The sequence below is a fragment of the Tyto alba genome, unplaced genomic scaffold, assembly GCF_018691265.1.
Source record: "Tyto alba isolate M040663 unplaced genomic scaffold, T.alba_DEE_v4.0 Super-Scaffold_18, whole genome shotgun sequence".
Classification (NCBI taxonomy): Eukaryota; Metazoa; Chordata; class Aves; order Strigiformes; family Tytonidae; genus Tyto; species Tyto alba.
In genome coordinates, this window is record NW_024881280.1 from 2,928,310 (window position 1) to 2,945,648 (window position 17,339).

General features: G+C 36.2%; 1 protein-coding gene across 2 annotated transcripts in view; it reads right to left on the reverse strand.

Moving 5' to 3' along the window:
- The window catches only part of LRRC4C (leucine rich repeat containing 4C), a 560,440-nt gene that overhangs the window by 313,012 nt on the left and 230,089 nt on the right, over positions 1-17,339 (reverse strand). For both annotated transcript variants that reach the window (XM_033010722.1, XM_033010714.1), the window contains exon 2: positions 14,580-14,669. The gene's annotated coding sequence lies outside the window, so the exon portion shown is untranslated. The remainder of the gene's footprint in view (positions 1-14,579; positions 14,670-17,339) is intronic.

Here is a 17,339-nt window from a genome sequence, read left to right on the forward strand (position 1 = left end):
TTGATGTAAAGGTGATGTAGCTTTGTTGATATGCTGCAGAGGTTACCAAGTATGTGCAAAGATAATAGGCCTATTATTCATATAATTTGTTAACAAACTGCCGTCGCATATAGTCACTATAGCTCGTTATTAACAGAACCATTCTGAGCTTTCAAGGTTTTATTGTAATAAGACTGTAACCACCAGGTTTTTTTGTTCCTCCGGGAATTATTTTTGAAAAAACAAACATAAATGTTGAACTCATGCCCTGAAAGTTCAATCACTTTCCCTCAATTATTAGCAATATGCAGCCTATAAGATACACTTAAGCAATTTGTTTCTGTTTAACAGCAAGCAGGATAGATATATATAAATATTGAACAGTTTATCCTTTCAGTAGAAAAGGTTCAGTGTTTTCACTTACTTTTAACAGCAGTTTTTCATGTAATTTCAAAGATCCTATTACAATTGACCTGCAACAGATTAACACTTGCTTACAAGTACCAAACAAGGAAAGGACATATTTAATGTTCAGGAAGTTTTTGAATGATACAGCCAACAAAGAGCAAGTCTCAACATGGTTCTAACCATTAAATACTGTCTTTTCTATCAGATTAGCATTGGTAGCCTAATCAATATTAAAATAAGTAATACATCAGGCAAGTGTATCAGGATAAATTAATAGAACTGCATCAGAAATGACAAATTATCTCAGAAAATCTAGCTGTATCTTCCCAGTGATTACAATTTATTAGAAAATATCCCGAAATTTATGCTATTAATACTGATATACTTTCTGTGTGTTTCACACTTCAGTTTAAAGAGTAATCATGCCTAGTACTGTAAGCTTTTAGAAAGACAAAGTAATAACAAGTGAGAAGTTATTTTAAAATATTACATGTATTTTCTTGGGAAAAACTGGAAGTACAAAGCTTTTCACGATACACAGTTTGCTAAGATTGGGAAAAGTCTCTTCCCCAGAAAAACTGGAAACCGCTCAAAAAACAGACAATGCAGAAACTGGTTTTGGACAATATTTTTTTTTTTTTTCCCCCAATTTCACCTATTTTTGTAATGAAAATAGTCTGATTTGTAAATGATGTCTAGCTTTTACTTTTCTAGTTTTCAGATTAGCTTCTCTAATTCTCTATGATCTTTCAGTAAGGCTGTCACTGGTATTACCCCTTTTCATTTTCTTCTCCTTGACCTAAAAAGTAACATCAACAAAGTTTACTGGAATATTTATATTCACTAAAAATAGTTGTTCTGATTTCCTCAGAAGCTGTACACAGGGCAACACAGAAGAAAGCTCCTCAGAAGGGACAAATTGAGTTTTATAGGTTTTCCCCTACGCTAGCAGACAAGCCTTGCATCTGTCCTGTGAAAATCAGGCACCTGTTCAATAGTTTCTGTCTGAAAAACAAAAGTTCTCCTAAGGGTAGGGCTCCAGAGCCCAGCAAGCCTTACCAGGAAAGAAACAATACTGTCAGCTCTTCCTTCTTCAATTTTTCATTTCAGAAGTAAAATTATCCCTCTTGATAAAATCAAAACACAAAGAAAAACTGCAAAGAACTTGTCATACACTATTTCTTCAGAGCCAGAAACCATGTTCTACAAAAACTCTTTGTTACTATTTATTTTGTTGTATTCTTCAAGCTTTCATTTAGAGTTTTATTTTCTCCAAGACTTATTTCTGTAAGCTTATTTTTAATGAAGGTCTTCTGCACATATCCAGATCCAAAAATCCAAGAGATGGGACAGTCTAATATATTAGTGCATATAATGGTGCTAACATTCCTGTATAATTTTATATATAAATTAGTGTGTCAAGTTTGTCAATATATTGACAGACATCAGTCCTTTCCCTTAAACATTTTCATTTACTTCTACCATCCTGTTTATCAGGCTTCTTCAATCCCTTCTGTACCTATGACCTGGATTCTCAGTTCTGGATTCTCAGCCTCTTACAGGTTCAAAATACAGTTTTAGACACTGATTCATTAACTTTTACATTCTACATATACTACTGATTTTTTTTTTTAGTACCTAGGAAAGAACCTTCACGTCTCGCAGTCCATGAAGTTACCTTGATGTAGTATATTGAAATAGATATGAAGGCTCCCTTTAACAAAGGCTTTTCAACATATCTTCATATGTTAAGGAATATTGCATATATGTCAGATGATGTATCTCTCTTCCTAGGCTGTATACAAACAAATGCTTGGGGCAGTTAACACAGCTATGTTGCCAGCAGAAGTTAAGACATTGGTTGGTTGGTATCCCCAATGCAAAATCACAGGTTCTTTGTGTAGTCCTTCCTGGCCTTAATCCACCACCTGACTGTAACAGAATTGCTTACTATAAGCTGAACAAGCCATATTTAACCTCAAAAAATGCTGGATATTAGGGGGAAACATGTATATAGTCTATCACATGTCGAAAAAGAACGTGAATATTTTTAAAGGTGTTTTCAGTTTTGTATTCTATGTGAAGGAATCACCCTCTGTGCTTCAGCAGTGATCATAGGCATGAGCATGCACAGAAGCAAGCACAGCAAAAGATAAATCCTATGTCCTCATGGCAAGAAGCATAAAGTCTTCTTTGGGTAATATCAAACAGACTGCTAGTGTTTGATAAATAATTATCACGTGGGAAGTATTGCACAAACCAGGAATACAAAACAAAATGTCAGTAAAGATAAGGAGCTAACACTCTGTAAAGCATGTCTTATTTGTTCTGTAAATCTTAACTATTTTTCAGGAATTTGCTTTTTTCTAAGAGAGTAAAAATATAACAGTTCTAAACATCAGTTACTCTGTTGAAACAGAAAAAAATTACCAGGCCTTTCCAGTAGTGAAATCATAACATATACTGCGAATGAGGAGTAAAAGAGGTGAAAATAAACAGATTTCATTCTGGCTATGTTGTGTAATACATCTCTAACATCACTGTATCAACCAGAATTTTATCCGAGTGGCTGACTACCACGTCAAGTCACTGGATAGACTTTTTAAGTCCATTTTATATGTTTATGTGCCTTCTGGCTATATCTATTAGAAAGAGAGACTTTTGCATTTTGTTGACCGTTCAGATATCCGTTTATAAAAATAAAATAGAATTTAAAAAGTCATGTTCAGAATACCATGACAGAATTTCTATGAGATGGAGGAGGAGTTAATGACATCAAAATTGAGTCAGTATGGTACCAAAGATATTTTGTATTGTTCCTTAAAGTGCTTTAAGATTTACAAGGACAATAACATTGGGAAAATAGAAACCATAATACAAGAATTACAAAAATATCACTCTGGCTTACCCAGAATGACATATTTCTATATCTGTTCTCCTTTTTGCTGCTGATTCATAGCATGCATTGAGGAGTAACAAAGAAACCTTTGCTCTGGCTTGGCAGAAAGGGCACAAAGAGTGCAGGAAGTCAGGGCTTGCTGCTCATTTTTATGATCCCTTTTCAACTTCTCCGGTTGAATGCTTCTATGGAAGTTTGAAAAGTGGCTCCAAATTGTACTAGTACAATGAATGGGAAACAAAATGCTTTTCTTTTACATTTCCTATCTAGGGACTATAAATTAAGTGGCATTCACCATTGCTACACCACTATCTTTACCAATTGTTTTACTAGGATACTAACATTAAAAGATATGTACAGTAATTGGAGCATGAAACATAGGCATTTATCCAAGTTAACAGTGCCTGAAATAGAAAAAACATCTAAGTGTTTTTTAATGGAGATGCAGAGACAATGAAGCTTGTGTAAAATCCAGTCTTTTGGTAAGTGATAACTTCTGTATTCTAGGACTCTGAAACAGAACTGTTCCCTCAGGAGGAATCACAGGATCCTCAACAGCCATTTTTCTGAGATGTTAAGATTTTTGAACTTTTTTTTTCCCAAATCAAACTACTCAAATCTCACAGAAACATAATAATTTTTATGAGACATTTTTTTAAGATCCTAAATGGAACTGAAGGTGAGAAAAAAAAAAACCAAGAGATGGACCTAAGAATATCTAATAGTTATTGGCTAGGACTACACCTGCATTCAGATGTTCAGCTCCCACAATTCAGATCAGGGCACGTTGAACAGACTATCTCTAGCACTGTTATAATTTTGGTTTTGGTCAGCTCTGTTTGATTGCTTTTACATAATTCAGCCTTATATGCACAAAAGGGTGCCCCTACCAACTGCCTCTGATGATGTAAAAACGCCTTCTGTCCCTGTGTTGTTACTGACTCACGTAAAGCTCACAGGCTGATTGAAGAAGGCTGCTGCAGATCCACACAGAAAGTGCTACTCAGGTTTCTTACTTCCACCTCAGCCAAGAAGGTTTCCAAGAATTATACCTTTAGTGCCTTGAGACAGCTCGTGGCAGCTCTCTGATTCTCTTGTCGAGACCATTTTGGTCATGTTTCAGAGAACGGAAGCGATCCATTGTCAGGTTGATGGTGTGCAACAGCAGGGATGTCTAAAGCTGCACTGCTGATCTGATTCACCTCAGATGTCTTCAGAGTGACAGTAGTTGAATTCTTCACGTTGCTTGACAGCATTCACAGCTTACTCTAGTCACAGATCCCACTGGCTTCAGAGCCATAGCACATGAAATAGATACCACCGAGGAGTTTTAGGTGATCTAACCTTATGTAGGGCTGACAGTTACACTGGGGTGACTGTTTAATAAAATGTCTGTTTATTAAAACAACATGTAGCATTTAATTCTTTTGTGCTGATCTGAACATCACCTGAAATTTCAGGTATTTCTTATGTTAACGCACATTTGCCTTTCTCTGTATACTTACACAGCATATTTATGGAGATAAATGCAAGAAAATAAGATAGGGAAATGTATGCTTTATTTATCAATCTTATTCATTAGCCAACTGTTTGTGATTTATCTTGTATTTTTAACTATATCACCAGAATTTATTTTAATATTCCAAATGAAGTATTAAGCAGCTGTTATTTCTCATAATATGCATTTTTACTAGGTCTTATTTTCCTCTACTATCCTCATTACAGAAGGAGTCAATGTAAGGAAAACATACAGCTTCTTCAGGTAGAAGTATGTGGTCACGCCCATGACATGATTAAAAGTATTATATTCTCAAATTACAAGACATGTTGCCTTAAAAAATAAGAAAAAATCTGTACATACGTTTGGACGAAGACCACAACAACAAAGAATAAATGAAGAGAGAGAGACAGACAGATACTTTTGACTGCAGACGATATCTCTCCAGAGGGATACAAAAGCACAAAATAGAACTGAGAGGAGAACAGGACTGAGGTACATGTGTGATGGTGAGGGTATTGGCAAATCAATATTTCAGAACTCTGAATAGATCTGGAATTCAGTTTAGTGAAGAAAGGAAAAAGCTTAGTTTTATTTTAGCCAAACAGTATTATCCACGCTTAATTACTCTTCCCTTACATTTTAAGTATTTCCATTTACAGAAGTGACACTTCTCTAACAAAACTGGCAGTGAGTACTAGAACTGAAGTGATACATCTTCTCTATGACATCAATATTTAGATTATGTAGACAGACATATATATAAATCACAGCCCAACACCTTATCTTTGAGGGAAGCAGATCTGCTAGAAAAATAACTGTGCATAGCAAATGTCAAAATATACTATCATATGAAGCTTGTATATTTATCATAAGGTTTATGAGAAAACCATTAGGATTAGTTACTATGGTCACAACATAGATGCAGGAAGTAGGTTGGAAATTATTCTCAGGCATAATGCAGTTTCCTAGAGAAGAAAACCATGGCTGAAAATCTTGGTAGCCATTTCTCACACCATAGATACAACTTTACCATATCAGTGCTGTCCCTTTGCCCAACTAACAACAAATGCAGGGTATACCTCATAAGAATCACAAGAGAGTCTGGCTTTTGTTTTAATAAAGCAGTTTGTAACATTTACCAAACAGAAGAGTTGTAACAGATTGGAACTTCAGCAAACACAAGGACTGTCAGGGTGTCAGTAAAACAGCAGCAACGACAACAACAAAGCACCAAGACAACAGCTGGTTTGATATCAATACCTCAAAACTGGGGAATTTCAAGCATCATTTTTTGGTACTGGCAACTCTTTTATGCCTCTCTGTTGTACAGCATTGAAAGTATTGTAATATTTTCTATCAGAATTTTCCTTGAAAACGAGATCATTTCATCACATATACAGTCTTGGTATATACCTCACCTCCAAAAAACTTTCAGGGTAGCACACTATGCCCAGACAGCTGTTCCTTGTGCCAAGGGCCAAGCTGCTGACAAGAAAATAGTATTTTCTTAGTTTTCAGTCACCCATAAGACTTTTAAACTCTTTGGTCTGAGAGATCACAGGATTATACAACAAAAAAAGAGTTTGCAGATAAATATTCCTTCAAGTTTCTCTACAAAACCAAGGATGCTCCAGCTGGGACAAACTCAAACCTAGAATTGTTGTTCTGGTGCAGTCATGGAGAGTAAAAGTGGATTACATGTTTTGGTTTTTCATCTCCAGAAGGTGGTTATAATATTTATGTAAATATATCAAAGCTTTAAGGATATTATGAAAAATAGCATGGCATTGACCATCATTTAGGGTATAACTTCAGAAGCTTTGGCTACTTGATCAGTATCAATCATGTCATATCTATCAGAAACAACATTTTTAATTCATAAATTTAAATGGTGATGTACAGGATAGATTCGTATTTCTGATCCAAAGGGACCTCCAAATTGGTGACAAAACAACTTTTATAGTAACTTCACTGTCAGACAGCTCTGCAGTCTGATAACTGAAAGCATACAAATGAGTCAACAGACTTTTCCTTTTTGTGAATAGGGTTGCAGTTAACATGCGGTGCATGGTATGCATAATACAGTGTAGTAGGTTGATGAGGATGACAGCATCTAAGAAATGTAAATATTTTTAATTAATAATATTAAAGTTAATGTAATTTAAACATAAATAAAAATTTCTGCATTTTCAACTGTGTTTAATGTACATGTAAGTTTATGATAACCAGACTGAACTGAATGTGGTCTTGATGTAATTTAAGACTTTTTTTTATTCTTTTACTTCTTCTCCTGGATGTGTGGAAGGGGCTCAGATATCCAATAACATTAGCTGTATTTTGTTGGGAACAACATGAGTGCTTGAAAGCTTTCAAACCCAGCTTTTATAAGCCCAGTACAACAGGCACATCCAGGTCCTCTTGTAATATAACAAGCATGGGGTTTTTTGGTCAGGAAGCTACATCTGTACCCCTGACTAATTTATCAGAATCATACAGAGAACATGCTTAAAGTATCACATTTTTCTATCGCCTCAATGCTTCTCCTATACCCATACACATAACTAGATTAGAGCATGGTGAGGATACAAGAGTAACAAAGTCTTGCAGCCATTAGTTTTGCTGTATTAGGCTTAAAAAGATCAATTTTAAATGGTGGATGGGAAAAACAACTCAAAACATTTGCAAATCCCCTTGACAGGCTGATGAAAAATACATAGTTTAAATGACCTACATAAAAGCCTGAGAAAAAGGAGTATATTTTCTTTCTAAAATAATACCAGTAGAATACCTCCAACAGCTTTACATGTTGCCACTGATAATTTTGTGCTCCCCGACCAGAATTTTCTTGCAAACTCAGAGTATGAGAATTAGTGGACCAAGAAGCAAAGTACCAGGAAGATCTTTGGTGTCACTCTGCAATAAAGTGAAAGATTTGGGGAAAAAAAAAAAAAAAACAACAAAACAAAGCCAAACCAAAACAAAAAAAAAGGCCAACAAATCAAAACAAAGAAAAAAACACAGAAAAACTCCCTGATTGAAACAATACAGAGAAAATGTCACACAGCAATACAGGCACTTAACTATTGAAGAGACAAGACTGGTTCAATTTTAAACTAGCTCTGTGTAACTAGTAGTGCCACTCTCTAGCAATAATTATAATGCAATAATAGAATGTGATTATTTTTTTCACAGTTTATACCTTGAAGCACAAAAGAAAAAAGATCCTTCAACATTCATTCACATGCTGTACACAAGATGCCACAATAAATTACGTCATGGACAAAACTTGAAAAACTAAGTGGTCTGGTAGATCATGAGGTAGAAGGGGTTTCTTATATTGACTTAAGTGCTATCAATCTGTCAAACAAAATTTTCTTTCCACAAAGGATGGGACTTCCTGTTATCTAAAGTATGTTGCTTAAGTTTGCAATAGTCACTGTAGGTTGTCCTTAAAAATAATTGGGGAAAAATCGACCCACTTCTATGGGACAATTCATCATACCTGTCTTAAAAATTCGTGTAGGAAAGACCTTTTAGAGAAGTCAGCTTTTGTCCTCTCATACAGAAGGATACTATGTAGTTAAATCTTAGTTTCAGATATCTAAATTAAATAAGCTGACTCTGATTCTAAATGCCTTGGAAATTATTAGACCTGTTGATTCCTTCACATTATAGTAATTACCCAACAATGGCTGTCTCAAGGGTCTAACTGGTAAACTCTCATGCAGTGAATCAAGAAAGAGATGAAGGTTTTTTCACCAGGACATTTGCAGCTGACTACATAAACCTCATGTTCTCTTCAGTGAGTCCTGACCAAGATCAGAAGAAAACTACTGCTGTGACTGCAAAAGAAAGTGAAGCTGTTCATTTGGCACCCTTCTCAGTAATGTATGATCATAAGCCAGCTGGAGAGAAACATTTGTAGTTTTGGGGAAGGAAAAAGAAGTCAAGTGTTTTATGTAACACACTACAAACATGTGGGAAGAAGCCATGTATGAATTGTAAAAGTTTTTGTTTGAAATCACAAAATAAATTAATAAACTTTTCTCAGAAAAGGCCACAGGGTCAGCAGACAGCAAAGACCTTTGCAGCTCCTGCTGTGATCTCCTCTGCTGAGGAGCCCAAAGTGAACAGTTACAGTGGTGAGACAAAACCAAGTTATTAATAATGCTGACCAGGTGGAAAAGCTTCCCTTCTTCTGACAGCTTCCTTTAGGAATGTTCTTGAAAAAGAAATTGTAGCTCTTCTTGAAAAATTAATGTTTTATTTCTCGATACTCCACAGAGAGCATCAACACACAAATGATTGCAATCTATATAATTTTTTTATCATGAAAATCAGTAATGTTGACTTGATTATATTGGATGAGAAAAAAAAAACAAATCTGAAGACCCTCTTCAACATCAAAATATGATGTTATTCTTTTTGACATTTTTATGAACTTCCTAGAATTCACTGACAGCTATAGATTTGACCAGTATTCCATGAACATTTTGTTTTCATTTTTGAGTGTCATGTTAGTGATTGTAGGTTTTGATGGAGAATTGATTAGAATTTAGTATTACACAGATTCAATTCATAAAAGTATTAATCAAAGTTGGCTCCACAGAACCTGTGAACAATAGATGAAGTGTCCATACAAAAATATGATGCAAGATGAACAGTATCAAAGAAACCCCCCAACAAACAAAAAAAAAAGTCTCCAAAATAACAGAGAGAAAAGGACATAAATCAGACATTTATTAGATATAAGGTGACTTAATGGTTTGTGATAGGGATGGAATGTTCATGTCCAAAAGAAGATGCAAGTGTAGTCTGATAAATTTTGATCACTGCAAAAAAAGTGCTGTCAGAAACAATGCATGCTTTGTATTGGTCTCAGGAAGCCTACATAACATTGTACTAACGCTCCGTCAGCACGCATCATGCACAAGCATCTTGTGTGTTAGATCATAAGACTGTGAGTGCCATACCTTGCAGACAGTAAATATGGAGGAGCCATTGCCACTGCATCCAGCCTGTGCTCCTTTATGAAACAAGAACAGTGCTGAAGTTGCCAGACTACAAAGTAACGGGCTTCTGACTATAATTCAACAAAATAAACCAATAAAAAAACCATAGGGATGCTTTCTCTTTCCTCCTCTATCAAAGGGTGAAATTCGAAGGGAATATTAGGCAGCTAAAAATTGTCACAGCCAGACCAAAAACAGCAGAAGAAACTAAGAAATGCTACTAAACTAGCAGTAATCTCTCAACATCATTGACAATAAAGTCTTTTGTTCTTTAAGCTGGCCTTAGAGCTCAAAAAGATAGTCACAGTAGCTGATCAAAAGCCCTCATCTATAATATCAGTGTCTTCCCATGTACCACAAAAAGTGGCTCCTAGAAAGAAGCTTTGTAAAGATGTTCAGCTGACACTCTAATAGTAGTAACCTACACAGGAGTCCTGCTACACAGAATACATACAGAAGTGTTTGCCTGGGTACACACACTGCAGACTCCTCAACTTCAGACAAAAACTGAAACTGATGAAACATCAAAGATTTGAAATTACTTAAGACACTACCCCTTTTGCCCCAAAGGAAAAAGTTAACCTTAATACTTCAACCCTACATATTAATAATCAGCCCTTACTATTTAAAATCTTTATGAGGTCTTCAAATTCAATATTCTTACTGTACCTCCCACAGTTCCCTCACAAATTTGCTTAAATAGGAAGACTAATTGCATTCTTACAATAAACTTGGACCAAAAATGAAAGTACAACATTGTACACACTTACAAGTATGCGTCAATATGTTAGAAGTAAGGGAACTTATTATTATTACAAAATGCATGCTTGAAGTTGCAAGGATTCAAAACCATTTTTGTTTCAAATCAGTTTTTAAAGAGCATGATTTGTCTAACATGTTATTAGGACCTCTTCAGCTGAAAGGAGAAAAATGGATTAATAATAAAGAACATATTGACCAAAATCTAATTTCTATTATCACAGCTAAACTATATTTTTGCATGCAAGCTGAAGCTGTGTATTTTGTGATACACAGTCCCCTAACATATTGTCACTCATTTCTCTGCTCTTAGAGCCATTTTCTGTTGAATTGAAAATAATAGTGCCTCGACTAACTATGCAGTACAAAATGCTTCCAGTTAGCAGCCAATTCTCTAACATGACAAAGAAATAAATTAATCATTCCCAAACAGTGTTTTCAGCTGCAGAATACTATCTACATAAAATGCCTCTAAAAATAATATATACCTGGATTATTATCAGCACTACTCAGATGATTAATTCTTTTTCCCTCCAAATTATGCAGCAATAAAATTCCTAACACAGAATTGCTATTCCATGAACTAATGATATTTTGTAAAAACACTGAATTGTCTGAACCAGGAAGAACTCTAGGAAATGAAAGATGTTAAAAACTGTCAGGAAACAAAATAAAAATACCAGAAGCTTCCCCAGATTCACAGACACTTAATGCAGTGTCAGTACTCAAAAATCCCGTATGCTGATCCAGAGGGCAGGGGTTAATTTACCCCCCTGAAGTGATGCTCCTGGTGCAGGACCAACCTTCTCGAAGCACTGAGAGCTCCAGCTCCAATCCCATCTCCCAGGCCTTCGGGGTCCCCATCGCAGAGCTACCCCAGGACCTGACAATCCGCGCTTTTCAAGGCTGCCAAACACTCACGTTAGACTGCAGGGGCTCAGTAATGGGGAGCCGTCAGTTGGAACAGGAACTACTAGGGCTTGGTATCTCTTGATACCAGGAGAACCTAGCACCAAACCAGCACGACTCGGAGCGCAGCCCAATTTCTACCCTCCAGGCTTCGTGGCAGACAGCTTTCGTTATAGAACTGCATATAATTGGCTTCTCACATATTGCAAAAACACTGGTATTACTAAAAGTTATCAGGTGGGCTGTTGTGATGAAAGACTGAGGACACCTATTTTAGTTTCCACCAATTTGCATTTTCTGATGTGAAAAAATTTTCTTGAGGAAAGTAGATCTGTTCTCATCAATAGCAGCATCACCCTGTTTCTGGCAGAATACCTTTGCTGAATATGCTGCAAATCAAACATCCATTGCACATGTGTTTTGTTACCCTGTTAAGTGCTATACATAAAACTATATAAGTACTATGTATAGTGTACCTTTTGCTACCCTTTTACAGAAACAGGGAGTAGGAGTCAGTACCTTCCAGAAAGCCGGGAGAAGAACTAGGGAACATAAAATTACAAGGGCTGTAATAGCAGGAAATGTAAACGATGGGATATCACATATGGAAAGCTGAAGCTTCCTGATCAGCTACAACCAACAGCTACACGGTCATATTATGCCAACTACAATCTGACTTTTAGTCTGGACAGTAAGATGGTGCTAATCCTTTTAACTTTTATTTAAAATTGATCTCTTCTATCACAATACCTAACAAGCACATCAAGTAAAAGAATTCATCTTCACAATGCAATGACGAAAAATCTATTTTCTTTCCCTAACAATGACAAATTTTATCTTAAGTCATGTGATCATGGCCCTGAAAGCATTTATGAACAACAAAAATATATATGTAGACATCAGTAAGGGATGCCTGGTGATTTTGTTTTTCACCCAGTCTAATCCTGCATGAAGCTATAAACACCTGTATGTGGCAGGAACACCCTGCTCCCCCCCACTCCCTGCTGGGGCTAGAGATTTTAGCATGGTGGCCACCGGCTCTTTCACACCATATTTTGGCACCTCTGGCAGCACACCATGGTTGCTGACACATACGCACCCCAGCCAGGTGCAGATCAGCATGCAGCCCCAATCCGTGGCAGCAAAAGGGAGACAGGACCCCTGGTTGACAGACAAGATCCTCAGACAATGAAACACCTCAGTGGAGAGAAGTTTCTGGAATGCTGATCATATATGACCACCGTTCAGATCCAAACAGGCTATAAAATGGGGCCCCTGGAGGAGACCCCCTTTGAGTGGTTCTCCTCAGAACAGCGGGTCTCTGATGGGAAGCCTTCCCCTTGGGACTGGGATACCACCCAAGGAGACTTCCTAGGATTGAGTGGCCTCACCCTCCACTTTGGTGAGTGAATACTTCTTCTGGTTATCCTTGAGCGAGCCCTCGCCCCTTTGGGTGAGCAACTGCATCTTCTGGGTACCCTTGAGAGAGAGGTTTCACCTTCAGTAACTGAGTGTGTGTACACTTGGAGTCATCACTCTCATGTGTTGTCATCCTTCTGTGTTGTTGTGCACTAATAATTTCCCCAACCGGTACCCCGAACCTATAGGTAGTAAATGCTACCAGAGTGTTGTTTTGATTACCCCATTGTCTCATCGGTTTTGCTGTTTGGATCTCGTTATAAAGTTTGTTCAAGTTTATTATCTGTGTGAAGATGCTTTGGTATACCTCCATAACACCATGTCAACTTCCTAGCTAAAACAAGAATTTTGACATCACACCTCCAGTTTTTTGACCAGAGGACCCCTTTTGCATCTTCTTCTTGACAGTCTTTCAGCAGAAAACACAGATGTGCTACAGGTCCCTTTGCACAGCTTTTAGATCCCAGTTTGGGAACCTCTGCCCTACTCTACAGTTGAACAGACAGATTCAAACCACTCTTCCCTTCAATTGATAGATTATTTGCAAAAAGACCGCCTTCCATGAAATAATTTGTTATTTAGAGTTGTTAGAAAAGTTCACATGAACAAAGACAAACTGACTGGCTGTGTGGCAAGCCTCACATTTAAGCTCTCACTAGTCACATCATATATATGACTAGTCACGCATGTATATGACACCACCTCAGTCAGCTGATTTAATTTCTACTCTTGGACTGGAGTTTTTCTAAAAACAGTGACAGGAATCATGCTGAAAATAATAATAGGATGCTCAAAATCCTCCTTCTGTGTGAGTGCATGACTATTTGAATGACAGATATTCAATCCCCAAATACTGGAGCCAATAAAATCATCCCCACAAATGGTTGTGCACAGGAAAGACTGGAACAACATCATGAATAAAGTTGAATCAATTAGCCTTTCAAAAGTCAAACGAATACTCAGATTCCCAACATTAATCTCAAGAACTGGACCTTTACCAGGCAAGAAATTATTATGGCAATGAAATTAAACATAAACAGAAGAAAATTTAAGATTGTTGTTTCACTAGCAGTATCAGAAATGATACTGTTACCGAACAGCAACACTGCCTAGTACATATTGCTGTAGGAAAGAACAAATGGTCTTTTCACCTTCCCTTGTGTACTAGTGTGTTAAGTCTGATAAAGTCATTAATATTACTTACTGTCTTCTCAAAACTGAAGATTTTAATCAGAGTTTACTTTTCTGTCAGGCATTGTGTAGTCTTGGTTTTGCAGTTCCTACTATTAAAGTTCACAATACTGCTATCTAGGGGGAGGTTAACAAATAAAGAAGCTATCTAGTGTCAGGTCATTTTCCTGACCATGTAGGCCCTGTATAATTTTTTTTTTTTTAGTGCTTTGCTTATCAATTATGATTCATCTTGACTTGTGTTGCGATTGACTTTCTTGAGCAAGGCTTATGAATGTCTAGCAGAGTCTGATGGAGATTAATGTTCAGAGTAAAATAACGGGACAAAAATACCTTCAGAAAGTTATGACCTCAGACATAGTGTCATAGTACCTTATCTGGTGCTGCAATAAAAATAAATTAAGAAACATCTTTAAATAATGGTTTCTTGGTTAAAATCAAATCATACTCACTCACTAAATTGAACACATACTCAGTGTTACAGTAAATGTATTACACTTACATGTTGTTCAGAACACCCAGTAGAACATCAGCCTGTTTGTTTTCTGCATCGATAAATAATCCTGATTTCTCGCAATAAAGAAATTCATTTCTGGAAAGACAAAAAAAAAAAAAAAAAAAAAAAAAGAACATTCCTTTATTAATATTAGAAGAATTTGAAGAACATCCTGTAGATTATATCCCAGAGTACCTCCTTTTATCACTTTTCAATATTTGTTAATGAGAATATATGAAGAAAAGAAACAAGTAGGCTGAATAATAGACTGCCAGAGTGAAATCTATTTAACAGTGGAGTACACTCCCAAGAAAATTAAGACTCTCTAAAGGTAGATATAGTACAATTTATGAGATCCAGTTCATTCCTATTGCTCTGACAGAAACTTAAGAAAGTTAACATTTCATCTAGTAGGAGATAAAACCAATTTTAAAATTTTTTGCCTCTTGCACCTGCAAACAAATATGTTCTGATTAGTGTGGTTAGTAAGTTTTATTTCTTGCTTCTTCTAAAATATCAAAACATGGTAAGATTTCCTGTTGGCATTGTGGAATGTTCCTTGATGTCAACAGGGAAATTCAAACACTTTTAATAAGTGACTGTATTCTTGCAGATTTCTGAATTATGAATTTTAACCTGGTGACAATAGGCTTGGGTTTTTTACTTACTCTTTGTGACTCCCTATAAACTAGTCTCAGCCATCCTACAGATGAGGATGCTAAATACTGAGAAAAAGAAAATATTTAGAAGCTTTTATTAATTTTAAACCTTTCAAGACTGAGAGAAAATACTACTGAGGGTGAGCTGCAGTGAGACAATCTGTTCAGTTGTCTGCTTAATATCTAAAGCCTCATAAAATACTTACAAAGAAAGAAGTGATGGCATGCAGATGCTCATAGAATGAGTGCAGGTACATGATACAGCTCTCTTGTTTCATCAGCCCTTCATGGAACAGTGATTCTAACATACTGCATTTATCTAGCCATAAAGAAATGCAGTCTGGCTAGAAGCACACATGTCCAAGTTTAGCTTGGCTTACTATGTTAGAAAAGATACATATATAGAAATGCAAAAGTACAACTTAAATGATTAGAAACATCTCAAAAGAATCACCTTGTTCTGGTAATTTTCAGAAACACATCAGTAATCTGGATCTTTGACAAATCTCACCCTTCAAGAATTTTGGAGTTAAGCAAATGAGAACAAATGTTAGAAGCTTAAAAAAGGTACAAAATACAGTTACATCTACAGGCTGTTAACAGGATATGCAAATTATTTGCCACTGATAGTTCAGTCCTGCCAGCTACCTGGAGAACTGTTTGCTCCTCTTGGAAGGTGCTCAGTGATTCTTATTACTTAACCAATTAAAAGGGGCTAAACTGTACTCAGTTCTTTGACATATGTGCACTGAGAATTAGAAATCAGTGTGATGACATAGCACAGATTTGGAAGCAAAGACATATATTTGAGAAGCAAATTATAAAGCCAATGTTCTGTAGAACTCTTTAATATATCTCATATGTGAAAAGCAAGTAAGGCTGGCCAGTCTGTGTTGGCAGAAAGCAAAGTGTTTGCCTAAAAGTTGTTGTCTTGATAGAAATCATCTTCAAACCATGGGAATGAAGACTCACTCGGAATCCACCAAAACCAACTGTCTTTTCTTCACTACCTTAATCCTATAGAAATGTGCATTCCTTTAAATAGGTGGAAAAAAGTAAGGTGGTGAGACAGTAGGTAAAAATTCTTAGTACGTGAAGCCAAAGGAAAAAAAAAAAAAAAAAAAAAAACAAAAACAAAAAAACAAACCCAAGAAAATATAGAAATACTGCTTAATTCTTCTGTTTAGGATATTCCCAATAACCCCTTGACTGGTTTCATCATTTCCAGTTGTTCAAAAGTCATATATAGGTTGACAGGGAATAGAGAAAAGCATCATATGAAATACAGTAAATTAATCTTTAAATTTCTAAGCTAGAGAACTATAGCCTTTCCTTGACCAAACTATGTCTCCTATACTAAAAAATTAATAAAATGCCAAAGAGTCATTCATATGCAGCTCACCTCATCTGACACTCATTGACATGTTTCCACAGGATCGGGTAAAAGATAACTTATTCCTGTCTAAGAATGCAGCAGTTTGATGCAGCCTCTCAGCCTTGGATGATATAGGTAAGCTTTGTTTCACAGATGTGTACGTGGCCACTTAGTACTAGGACTGCCACCTAAGAGTATAGGTAAGGTTAGGGCCTGCACATGAGTACACAGAAATACCTAGCTGCTGATATCATCTACATATTGTGAATACACAGTATATGGAAGCATATGCAGTATATGAAGAAAAGATCACTGGAATAAAAATATCACAAATTTGAGAGAGGAATAAAATGAAATTAAACCTGAGAAATGTACAATTTGGGGAAAAAAAAATCCATTTCCTGACATTTAAGAAGTCATAGGTATGCAGCATCATCGAATACAGCTCTGGGAAGAAGATGAGTATAATGGTTTTAGGAAACAAATCTGCAGTAAAAAAGATGAAGTCATTCAGAATACTTTATCTCATAGCTCATTCTCAAATAGTGACCAGAACCATCACTACTAAACATAAAGAGATGATGGATGATTTTCTCATGTGAAAACATGCTTTAGGAAGCATTATTGCAAGTTTGGTACTATGAGATAAAGGTTTAACAGTGGCATTCATAATAGCAATAGTAGAAAAAGTACTAAGGAGACTGTAAATGAAGATGAGATAATCTTATGATT